The sequence below is a fragment of the Apium graveolens genome, chromosome 7, assembly GCF_009905375.1.
Source record: "Apium graveolens cultivar Ventura chromosome 7, ASM990537v1, whole genome shotgun sequence".
In the NCBI taxonomy this organism is placed as follows: Eukaryota; Viridiplantae; Streptophyta; class Magnoliopsida; order Apiales; family Apiaceae; genus Apium; species Apium graveolens.
In genome coordinates, this window is record NC_133653.1 from 117,866,118 (window position 1) to 117,877,932 (window position 11,815).

The 11,815-nt window shown below is 35.5% G+C and overlaps 1 non-coding gene across 1 annotated transcript; it reads right to left on the bottom strand.

Annotated features, from left to right (window-relative positions):
- Positions 1-5,038: 5,038 nt before the first annotated feature.
- Positions 5,039-5,145, bottom strand: LOC141676419 (small nucleolar RNA R71). The gene has a single exon (XR_012557010.1). It is a non-coding gene; the product is annotated as a small nucleolar RNA R71 (small nucleolar RNA).
- Positions 5,146-11,815: the final 6,670 nt, after the last annotated feature.

Here is an 11,815-nt window from a genome sequence, read left to right on the forward strand (position 1 = left end):
CTGAAAGGTCATACTATACACCTTCGCTTCATTTGACTTATAAATTCTGATTTCCAATTCCAAATTCTAAAATTCCTTAATAACTCTTCTGGCACACTCAATATATTCAATTTTTCCTTTTTTCTTAATACATTTGCCACTACATTTGCTTTTCTTGGTTGGTAGTTAATCATGCAATAATAATCTTTAATCAACTCTAACCATCTTCGTCGTCTCATATTAAGTTTCTTTTGTGTGAATATATAATTCAACTTTTATGGTCCGTATAAATCTCACATTTTTCTCTATATAGATAACGTTTGCAAATCTTCAAGGTGAATATTAGGATACTTATGCTCACGAGGTTTCGGTTGTCTAGACGCATATGTAATAACTTTATTGTGTTGCATCAACACACAACCGAATCCCCTATGAGAAGCATCACTATAGATTACAAACTCTTCTTGATCATCTGGAAGTGATAAAACAAGTGTTGCACTTCTCGTTACATATAAACTTCTAACTTCTGTTGGTGCTTTTGGTCTCTCCCCATTCATAATAGCTTTAATCCTTGCTGGATCCACTTGGGTTCTTTCAGTACTGACTATTTATCATGCAACCAAAACTCACACTTTGAAAACTTAGCATACAACTTCTTCCTTCTCAGAATTCCCAAAACTATCATTAATTAATTTACATTGTTCGCTATTAACTTCGAGTAAATCAAAATATCATCTATAAACACAAATACAACTTATCCAGATAATCCTTAAAGATTCTTTCCATCAAGTTTAAATGTTGCTGGTGTATTGGTCAATCCAAAGGACATTACTAGAATTTCATAATAACCATACTTAGTTCTGAAAGCTGTCTTCGGTACGTTCGCAGGTTCGATCTATAATTGATGATACTCAAATTTTAAATCAATCTTAGAAAATACTTTGGTTCTTTAAACGAATTAAACAAATCATTAATTCGAGGTAACAGATACTTGTTCTTGACAGTAAACTTATGGAGTTTTTGATAATCGATACATAATCTCCTGCTTCCATCTTTCTTTTTGTACAAATAATATCGGTGCACCCCATTGGGACACACTGGATCTAATCATTCCTTCTTCTAACTATTCTTGCAATTATTTTGCTAACTCCTTCATTTCACTAGCGCCATTATGTACGGGGCCTTAGATTCTGGTTCTGTTCCAGGTGATAAGTCGATCGCAAACTCAATTTCTCTATCTGGATGAAGTCCTGGTAACTCATCTGGAAACATGTCTTGAAATTCATTTACCACTTGATTTTCTTCCAGTTTTGCTGGCTCCTGATTTCTATCTATCACATAATCAACATATTGCTCACATCTTTTTCCACCGTAACCTTTTAGTTTGAATCATTATTAAAAACTTCTTTACATGCCTTCAACCCCTAAACGTCACCACTTTCTCATGTGGCATCTTTAAAATTATCTTCTTTTCATGACGGTCTATATGGGCATCACGCTTAAATAGTCAGTCCATTTCCTAGAATAATGTCAAATTCTACTCTCTTAAAGGGTATCAAATCAGCACAAACTTATTGCCAGAAATTTCAATTTCACTATTGGTACACACTTAGTTTTAAATTACACATTCTTAATTTACTAGTTTTATAGTCATGATCTCATTTAATGGTTCAACTGGGCAATTCAATTTTTCAACACAATCTCGAAAAATAAACTATCAAGTTGCTCCCACATCTATCAATACTTTAACACATAAGGTATTCACGATAATCATTCCTGCCATCACATCCGTATTCTGAATAACATATTTCACAAACATATCATAAACTCTTGCTCTTGGAGACTTATTAATATAAGAGTAGATCCCTTGATTCTTAGCGCATCACTGACTGGGGCTAGTGATTTACAATCCTTGTCATATTCCATGGTTCCCATACTTGAAATATATAAATTTAATGGCTGGAACTTTGCCCCCTTGATTCTTAGGAGATTGAATTTTTGTTTGAAAAACTTTTGTAAAGAACAATAGTGCAACAAAATAAGTAGAAGGATCCATAATTCAATAAACTTATAGTTGAAAAGAAAGAAGGAGTAATGACTTGAATATAAATGAGACAACCACATTGGTACTTAAGATAGTCAGTCTTACATACCATATGGCATACAATACATGATTAGGTGGCGTCCCACCAGACTTCTCATTATTCTGACAAAGCGTCATATCATAACACTGCTTGTCTCAATCAGAAAACAAAACTTGTGGGGAAAAATGATTTGGAAAGAAAAACAAAAATGTTATGTTTCTTATCACCTCATAGAACTTATAATGAAAGAAGTTCATACTTATTCAAAAGTCAAGAAGAACATATATTGTAGTATTGTAGAAAAGAATGACACTGTTAGTCACCATCCACATTTCACTTATATACACTTTAGAGCTTATTCGATCAATAGATCACATTCGAGTCATATAATAACTTCAGAAAGTCCGCTGAAATACCGTCATAGATTGATCACTATGATAAATTCTTACTTATTAAGTCTTTTGTCGTTAGCGTCGTACCGGCACATATAATACTCCAATAATTTGGCCATAATTGCGTTCATACGGTATTTACAATCATAACTTCAAAATTCTTTTATGCAACTTAGAAATACTAATCCTTCAACATATCAACTCTTTTGCTGATAGTGTTCTTTCTTTCGAAAAGTCTGGAGATTTGCTCAACATTCTTTGATCATGATCAGGCTTCCTTTAAATCAATGCATTCTTTAAACTCTAATAGTCTTAGGAATTGGATGAACAATTTCTCCATACATTGATTCTGTTGGTAACCATATCAAACAAGATTTGTATTCTTCTATCGGGAACAATTGAAACTTCTCCGTAATAGTGGGTTCTCTTGGCCCACTGAATTACCAAGATCAAATCCTGAACAAGTATTCTACTAGGTAATTTGAGTCTTACCATAAACAAGAAACTCAAGTAGTAATTTGACAACCAATTTTTAAAACTTATTTTGTATAAAGAACTTTTAGAAAAATTTGGTAAGAAAATCTCTTTTAAAAATTGGTTTAAAATTTTGAAAATTGATAAGTGGAATTTATATCCACTTGGAATGCTTCATTTCAGGCTTAAGTTGGTGTTTTGGACTCAAGTATTTGGTATTTTGATGTGCTTCTGTGTAAATTGCATTGCAGGGAATCAGTAATATGAGGAAAGGGTTTTACTAGGATTTTATGCTAATAAGAGATCAGATTTTGAAGTGTAGGCCATTCTCAAGTTGTATATAATCTCGTTATCTTCGCGTGGGCAGGTCAATCGCCTAATTCTGATGAGCAGAACTCAAGATACGGCCAATCTGATGAGCAGAACTCAAGATACGGCCAAAAGAAGAATTGTCAGAAAATCATTAGAAGGTTGGCGCGCCCGCGCCCCAGAAATCACCAAACCCACTCGCCCGCGCCCGAAAGTCGCGCCAGAGAATCATGGTTTTAGTAGAAATAGAAGATTTGGAGAGTCCAGGTCCATCCGGGGCCTATATAAACCAATAAAAAGACGTTTTAAATAACAAGGAGCCAAAGGAGGGCAATACGAAGACCTGGAGAGCACAAGACGGGTAAGGAGAAGAAGACTTTTGTATTCTTCAATATAGTTGATACTTTAGATGTTTGTTTTTTATTTGTCTTTGAACCCTAGTACTCTTATATTCTTTATCATGTTTTCATTGGAACCCATGGTGATGATGAGTTTGATTATGAACTAATCGTAGTCAAGGGTTCTAGCAGATTTATTTATGGATTTCAATAGTTAATTGTTTTATAATCCTTTGTGTGTGGTGATTTATGATTTCCTAGTTTGGTTGTGCTTATTCGTCTTTGATGCGTAGCTAAAATCTAAGATTGTTTTTAATCTCTATTAAAGCGACAATGAATATGGAGGTTTAGAACTTTCCATGCTAGCATAGGTTTATATATGAATTGACAAGCATAATTCGTGGGTAATTTGAACCAACTTATTCACCCTATGTAATCATGATAGATAACTTGTTCTTAAACCATAATGTTTTCAATCTTTATAGACTTATAGGGACTAAGCATAATTGGTGTCTATTCAACTTCTATCTTAATTGTGGATGTTTGATAGTATGGTATACGTATAACAAAAGTTAGTGTATACTAATTTCGTGTTATCTGATTAGTTGTCATCACCATCACATGCTAGGGTTAAAGAACATAACTTTGAATGAAGTATGTAATGAAGTTAGAATCCCATATTTATTCTTATATAAGTAATTTAATCATAATTCTCTTAGTTAATGTTATTTAGTATAATCTTTTAGTTCAACCAAAACTCAAATTGTTACTCGTCTTAGCATTGAACGATAACCATACACTGTTGCATAAGTACATAATCTGAACATAACCTAAACCAATCCCTATGGGAACGCACTTGATTTATATCTTATACTACTTGGGATCATGTACGCTTGCGTATATTTTCGCGTTAGAATTACAGCGAACAAGTTTTTGGCGTCGCTGTCGGGGACACGGTGTTAAATTTAGTATATATGTTTGTCATCAGTGGTCGTTAAAGTTCACTGACTCAGATTAGTTTCTCACAAGGTTACTTTAGTCGTGTGTTTCAGGTACTCTAGTTTTTGTTGCAATGGGAGAACCGGCAGCAGATACGAAAGCTTTGATGGATTATTTTCAACTAAATATTAATGATATTCAGTCTTGAACTGTTAGACCAGCCATTGCTGCTAATACCTTTGTAATCAAGTCTAACACGATTCAAATGGTACATAATTTAGTCCTGTTTGGGGGTTCTCCAACGGAAGATCCAAATATGCACATCAGGAATTTCATAGAGAACTGCGACACCTTCAGGTTCAATGGTGTGTCTGAGGATGCGGTGAAACTGAGACTGTTCTCATTCTCTCTGAGGGATAAGGCTAAGAGCTGGTTACACTCTCTACCTGCTGGTTCGATTGCTACATGGGAAGAACTTGCTCAAAAGTTTCTCACTAAATTCTTCCCTATGGCAAAGACAGCTACAATCAGGAATGCTCTTACTCAGTTTCCACAGCAATCAGGGGAATCTTTATGTGAAGCTTGGGAGCTTTATAAGGAGATGCTGAGAAAGTGTTTGCTTCATGGAATGCCTGACTGGATGGTGATCAATTGCTTCTATAATGGGTTGGGAGCACAGTCGAGACCTATGCTCGATGCAGCATCAGGTGGAACTCTATGGGCTAAAATCTATGAGGAAGCTTATGAGATGGTCGAAATGATGGCTGTGAATGAATATCAGAACCCAACCCAGAGAATGCTACAGGGAAAGGTAGCAAGAGTTCTTGAAGTGGATACAGCTACGGCTATCACTGCTCAGCTAAAGGTGATAGTTATGAAAATCGATTTTCTGGCCAACTATGGAGTTAATCAGATAGCCAGTGTTTGTGAGTTGTGTGCAGGTGCACATGTGACAAAACATTGTGATATATCTTATGAACCAGCTCAGTTTGTGAGCAACTATCAGAGGCTACAGCAGCCAGTTCTTGCCATGTACCATCCTAATAATCGTAATCATCCGAACTTTAACTGGAGCAACAATCTGAATGCAATGCAATACCCGTGCCAACAGTTTGGAAAAAAGTAATTCAATCCTCCTGGGTTCCAGTAAATGTTTGCACCAAGACATCTGTTAATGGAGGTCCAGGCCCATCTGTTAATGAAAAATCTGAATTGGAGGAGTTGAGGCTTATGTGCAAAAGCCAAACGGTTTCAATCAAGACTCTGGAGAATTAAATAGGGCAAATTGCCAACGCTTTGTTGAACCGTCAACCAGGAACTCTTCCTAGTGATACAAAAGCTAATCCAGGCAAGAGGGAAGTCAAAGAGTTGAAGGCAATCACCTTGAGATCTGGAAAGGTTGTGAGCCCCTAAATTCAGCAAAATGAAGATTCTGAAAACTCTGTTCAGAATGCAGGTGCATCGAGACCCTTGCCAATTCCAGGAAAATAAGATAGTACCTGAAAAAGTTGTGTAAAAGGATGTTGAAGTGGAACCGAAGAAGAAAGTTGTTGAAAGCAATCCTCCTGAGGGTAATACAGGGGATAAACAGGTCTACCCACCTCCGCCATATCCTAAATGATTTCAGAAGCAGAAGTTTGATAAGAAGTTTGCTAAGTTTTTGGAGGTTTTCAAGAAGTTGGACATTAACATATCTTTTGTTGAAGCTCTAGAACAGATGCTGAGCTATGCTAAGTTCATGAAGGGTATTCTATCTCGGAAGTTAAAACTTGAGGAGTTGGAAACCGTTGCTCTAACGGAAGAGTGCAGTGTTTTGCTGTAACAGAAACTCCCTCCTAAAGTTAAAGATCCAGGAAGCTTCACGATACCTTGTGCCATTGGCAATCTTTCTTTCGATAAGTGTTTGTGTGACTTGGGGGCTAGTATCAATCTGATGCCCTTATCTGTGTTCAAGAAACTTGGTTTGCCTGAACTAAAACCAGTAAACATGTCTTTACAGTTGGCTGACCGTTCCATCACTTATCCTCGAGGTGTAGTGGAGGATGTCTTGGTTAAGGTGGATAAACTCATCTTCCCTGCTTATTTTGTCATTCTGGATTTCAAGGAATATGAGAAGATTCCCATCATCTTGGGAAGACCATTCTTGGCTACGGGCAGAACTATGATCGATGTGCAAAAAGGAGAGCTTACGATGAAGGTTCAAGATGAGAAAGTTACTTTTAATGTGTTCAAGGCAATAAAGTTACCCAAAGATAAAGATGAGTGCTTTAAAGTAGAGCGGGTCGACTCTGTCGTGAATTTGGAGCTTGAAAAATTTCCAAAGTCAGATACCTTAGAGAGATCCTCAATAGGGAAATCAGTTATTGAAGATGAAGAAGGAGTAGAGCAACTGCAGGTTTTGAACGCACCTCCGTGGAAGAGGAAGTTGGATATGCCATTCGATTCACTTGGGTTAGCAGAGCTGAAAATTTCTCAGGAGCGTCTCGAGCCGTCTATTGAAGAAGCTCCCACACTTGGGCTCAAAACACTGCCAGATCATTTGAGTTTTGCATTTTTAGGTGCACCCCCTGACAAGGGGTTGGAATATATTTATGATAGTCTAAAGGGTGACCGACCGATTCCTCCCGTGCTTACAGCTGGTCCCTCTCGTGCACCACAGATAGTTGATAGGTTTGGTCTTGGTGATGCGCAGTATAGAAGGTTGATTCGGCGTATTGAGGCCATGCATGACATCCACCCATATTTTGCTGAAGATTTGACATATGCTCTCGGTGCTTTTTTTCGAGACACTGATGTCGAAGTTGATTGGCCACCTGATCCTCCACCCGAAGAGGGTGATCCTCCCGCTAACTAGGTATGCTTTGTATCCATATTATTGCCTTCAATGAGGACATTGAAAATTTTAAGTTTGGGGGTGATAATGTAAGGATTAGTTTGTGTTGTGTCTATATAGATTCATATATATTAATGTTGCATGTTTAGTGTAATTCATTCATATTTTTTCATGATTGTTCATATAGGACATTTTTATTTGTGTTTTTATATGAGTTCATTTAGTTGCATGTGCATGCATATAACATGATCCCTTAGCTTGAGTTGTTTCTATCTGATAAGTTGATGTTAATTTGAGTGTGGTGATGACGAATAGGGGGTTGTTTAAGTCTAATGAATTAATTTGCATGACAGAAAAAAAATCACAAGTCTTATAAGATTGCTTTTGAGCTCGATCATGATCATATTTGCTTATTTGTTGAAATTTAATCAATTGGTTATATTTAGAATTTTTGTTATTCTCGTAATGACAAAAGAACACTGAATTTTCAAACTTGAGAAAAACTTGGATTTCATTGCCAGTTGTGAATAAAGCTAGGCGTCAAATGGCTAGTAGACGGCTCATAATTTATGAGTAGTCTAGGGTTGAATGAGATGGAGCGAAACACACTCATTCAGAAATTGAGAAAAAAGAAAAAAAAAGAAAAAAAGTAAAGAGAAAAAAGTATGTGTTTATGCATAATTGATCAAGAGTGAGCTTTTTAATACTCGAGTTATTAAGTTTTAGGGGACTTTGTGCCTAGTGACCTAAGGCTTTGATAGTCTGGGATCCGCTAACCTAACGCTCGCTACATGGATATTATTGTATAAGTCTTTTGGGACCTCATTAATTACACGGTCAAATAAGCATTTTTGTGATGTGTTCAACAATAGCGTGAATCCTTGTATAACTCTAGTAAAAATGAGGTGTTGTGAGTCATTATGTGTTTAATATCTATTCTATTTATAAACTTGTGATTGTTTTAATAAAAGATAGGATACGATTATTGATCTAGTATCGAGAGTATATCTCTTAAGCATCGCACTCACGTACGATTCTGGTTTGTAAGTTGGTTTATGGGATTTATTTGAACTCTGTTTTAAGTAATTGCATTCTTGGAGACATTCGCTTATTGGTTGGTTATGGTTATTCTTAGGGGATCGTTGCATTGTCATTTAGTTGCATTTTCACATAGTTAAATTCATGCATTTGTTTTATTTTTAGTGTTGAGTCTGTTTATGCTCGAGGACAAGCATCAATTTAAGTTTGGGGGTGTAATAAGTGGAATTTATATCCACTTGGAATGCTTCATTTCAGGCTTAAGTTGGTGTTTTGGACTCAAGTATTTTGTATTTTTGATGTGTTTTCGTGTAAATTGCATTGGAGGGCATCAGTCGTAAGAGGAAAAGGCTTTACAAGGATTTTATGCTAACAAGAGATATTTTGAAGTCTAGACCATTCTCAAGTTGTAGAGAATCTCGTTATCTTCGCGTGGGAAGTTGAATCGCCTAATTCTGACGAGCAGAACTCAAGATACTCCCAAAAGAAGAATTGTGTGAAAATCGCCAAAAGGCTGGCACGCCCACGCCAGAACCGGCATGCCCGTGCCCCGTAAATCACCAAACCCACGCGCCCACGCCCGAAAGCCGCGCGCCTGCACCCTGTTTCTCCCCCAGAATCCTGATTTTAATAAAAATTGAAGATTTAGAGAGTCCAGGTCCATCTGGGGCCTATATTGTCACAACCCCAAAATAACACTAACAAAATATAACTGAAAAAGTACAAAGTTATTACAAACGGCTGTTAACAACAGAATCCAAGATCGCAAAGTTTCAGTGTATGAATAGTCCAACACTACAACTATTAAAACTTATGTAATATCCCGATAAAATTATAATTAAATAAAATAAATTTATGTACTCATATTATTTTTACAAGTATTATGCACATTATAAAAATATTTAATTAAATTTTAAATAAAATTTGTTTTGTTTATTGTTGGTTTGCTCGAATATATCGAATTCCCATAAAAAAATTAAAACGGATACGGACAGAAGTGATAGGACGAGGAAGAGGATAATAAGAGATAAGCGCTGAATAGGAATTGAAAGATGAAAATTCTAACTAAAGCATGCAAGCTAAAATAAATTAGCCCTCATCTTTTATCAGACAAAGCCTAGTAGGAAGGAACATTTCACTTGAAAGTGAAAATGTTGCCTTGGAAATAAAATTAGTAGTAGAACTATTTTTATAGAGCAAGTATCTTGGTTAGTTCCACACCTTCTCGATGTGGGACTAAGTGGATATAGACTAAAAGCTATAATAGCTTTCAAGTCTAGTATGATTTTTAAGTTATTGCAAGTCCCATTATATAGAGTTGAGAGAAGATCTCTTGTAGAACCTGCCCGATGTGGGACAAAGAAAATTATTCAAAAGCAAAGCTACAAGTCATAGTTAGTTTATTTTGAAGTGTTGGCTTCATAGCGTTGGGTTTTATAAAGGAAGAGATGTTACATCTTTATATCTCATCGATGTGGAACTTGGTAAAGTCTAGTTAAACCTTAAAACTCTATCTTTTACTTGATTATGAGAAATTTATCTATTTCTCTTTATATTAAAACTTTAAAACCAAATTTAATTGGCTATATTGAAGCCAAGAGAAAGTTTTAAGTTTTCTAAGTAGAAATTAAAGTTAAGTTGGGTTTATATAGGCATTGGAGGGAGGTTGGTCTCATTCTCTAATTAATGTGGGATATATGCATCTTAGGTAATAAAAAGGAGATCTCATAACCCACATTGGCAAGAGAAGGGAAGAAAGATAGATGAAGTTAATGGCTTTGTGAGTTTTAAAAGGATGCTTATATGTTTTAGATATTTTGTTCCTTGCTTAACTTTTATTTATTTTTTCCCTACCTATCTTTATACCACATTGAAAACGAGAAGTGAAGTATATTAGAATAAATAGAAAGGTACCATTATATGTAATTGTGAAAGGGGAATAAATAGAGGAAGTCGTGTGATAGTTTTTAGCAAAACACGTGTGTTAGGTTGAATTTCTTAAACTATATTTTTCCAACTTCCTTACTATTGTACTACATCGAGGATGTAGGAAAAATGAATCATTACTTTCCTTATTTAGGTTTGTATAGTTTCCTTAAATAGAACTATCCGCTTCGGTTGTTTCAACCAAGGAATTCAGTTTTTCATAATCGCGAACTTAATTACTTTATCTTATTTAGTAATTTGGTAATTATTAGTTCAGTTAGAAAATAAATAGGTTATATCAATAATAAATTTTTTGTGCATTTTTGAATTATGTGTTTAGGAAGAAAGATCGATAGTAAAATCAATTCAAAGTTCAGGATTCATAGAGAATAAATTAAGCGGTGCACTGTAAGTATATACTGTACTGATTCACTGTTAATGTTTAAATGATGATTTGAGTTTGACTAAAGCTTCACTGATGAAAAATGAGTATTATTGCATTGATATTGATAAACTGATGATGATACTTCCTAATCGGAAGTAAAGCTAAACCGATTATTTAGCTGGCCGGGATCCCAACTTGATGAATTGATGAACATGTCATGCTTGAATACTCAATTTCAATCTTATGGGAACTATATGATGAATTTTTGTTGATTGTAGTATCTTTCATGTCTCTTTATTAAAATATTTGTTTGATGAACTTTGATTTCTCGGATAAACCTCAGTTGAATTCTACTATATATGCTTATTGAGCTTTCTGAGCTCACTCGTTTATGTCACTAACTTCCACAGGAAAGAACTTTGGAGAAGGATGTTCTGGGAAAGGATAAGAATGTGATGAACTAAGGCTTAGTATCTTAATGCATAATGATTGTGTAATAGACTTATGGTTGTATCGTGAACTTTGGTTGTAATACTTGGAATACAGTAAGAATTATATATTATTAATTAAGTTTAAGGTTGTGTAAGCATATATTGACTTGATTGGTTTGGTTTGGCGTTCCCGGGTTCAGGTTTCTGAGGTCATCCTGGGGTCCAGAGCGTCACGGGAGGTATTAGAGCTAAGGTTTAGAAATAGGATGAATATAGGATTTTGAATCGCGGGTAGTCCAATTGTAGGCTTAACGTACATTTAGAAAATGCGTAGTCGTAATTCTTGAACGTGGTCAATATAAGGTGTATGATGTGTGTATGATGTGTGTAGTACTCAATGATCGTTATTGTGACATATAATATGACGTGTTTAGTACTCGATCGATCATTATTATGACGTATATCATGATGTGTGCGGTACATATTCCGAATGAAGTAGGATTGATATTATATGTTGAATTGTAGGAGAAGATGGCTGATGGAAATTCTGATGGGACTGGATCCAGTGTACAAATTAGCCCTGAGATGTTGTTGATTTTGGGAGAAATGAAGAATATGTTTAAGAGCTTAATGGAGGGGTGAACAACTGCGGATAATCCCGAAATAAATGGGGAACGTGTTAAAAAT